This window comes from Penaeus chinensis, chromosome 7, assembly GCF_019202785.1.
Source record: "Penaeus chinensis breed Huanghai No. 1 chromosome 7, ASM1920278v2, whole genome shotgun sequence".
Classification (NCBI taxonomy): domain Eukaryota; kingdom Metazoa; phylum Arthropoda; class Malacostraca; order Decapoda; family Penaeidae; genus Penaeus; species Penaeus chinensis.
In genome coordinates, this window is record NC_061825.1 from 8,004,688 (window position 1) to 8,005,968 (window position 1,281).

The following is a 1,281-nucleotide window of genomic DNA, read 5'->3' on the forward strand; positions in this document are numbered from 1 at the left end:
TTAAAAAAAAAAAAAAAAAAAAAAAAAAAATGGACAAGGTGACCGTCCAGAGACTGTTAACATCACACACACACGTGCTGCTAATCTGTACATGCCTAGGTAAAGAATCATTTATAAAAATGGACATTTAAAAAAAAAAATGTCATTTCCTTACATATAAATCGGACATAGTTTCATCATTGGACATTAATTACACATGTGTGTATCTTGATTTGTGTATATTGTGTTTATGTTTTATATGTCATCTTTTAAGACATTCAATTTCAGATTCTGACCGCTAGTAGTCTACGATTTCTTAAGCGCGTAAATGAAAACAGCCAAAACTAGGTAGTTATTAACGATCAATTGTTGGGAAATGTGTCTAGTTTATATTTCATACATAAGAGAATAAACCAGAATTTGCATGTAAAGGTAATGTGCTATACACATGTACATATTATAAGAGTGCATTCAATATATTACATTAGAGCATAAATATACATTTTCTGTAAACAATATTGCAGTTTGGCTAATTGGGACGTCCGTTATATTGACACGCAGCATAAATAACAGTAAACAGTCTAGTTTCGCGGTTAGGCTGATTGGGATGTCCGTTATTTTCTCGCCAATGCGGGTGAAATTTTAAAAGCAGGCTAGTTGTTGTTAGGTACTGGCTGTCCAGAGACAATTCATTGTATCTGTTCACTCCGAAAGTGTATGATGACTGATCATCGACAGCCAGTGGATGCCAATTCATTAAACAGGAAGGCAAGGAAGAACCAGCAAAAGGTTAGGTTGTGTGAAAATGTCAGTCATCACACGTGAACATTTAAAAAAAATATATTTTGAAGTGTTCAGCCTGATAGCATTACACTGTGAAATAATATTCCCCCATATGTCGTATTGAGTTATATCCTAACAAAGGACGGTTCTGGTAGATGAAGAGGAGTACCGGCGAGTTGACTTTCGTCATCACGTTGTGTTATAGAACGTAGTTTGAACTCCGTCCTTTTAGCTTTTAAATAAGTCTGAAATTCGTTACTAGAGGCCCATCTCATTTCTATTGTGCTTATTTTGATTGATTTATTCGATTTATATATTGTAAAAAACGGGTGTTATTCTTAATTCTCACTCTCACTCTAATTCTCACTCTCACTCTAATTCTCTCTCTCTCTCTCTCTCTCTCTCTCTCTCTCTCTCTCTCTCTCTCTCTCTCTCTCTCTCTCTCTCTCTCTCTCTCTTAACTCTCTCTTAACTCTCTCTTAACTCTCTCTCTCTCTTAACTCTCTCTTAACTCTCTCT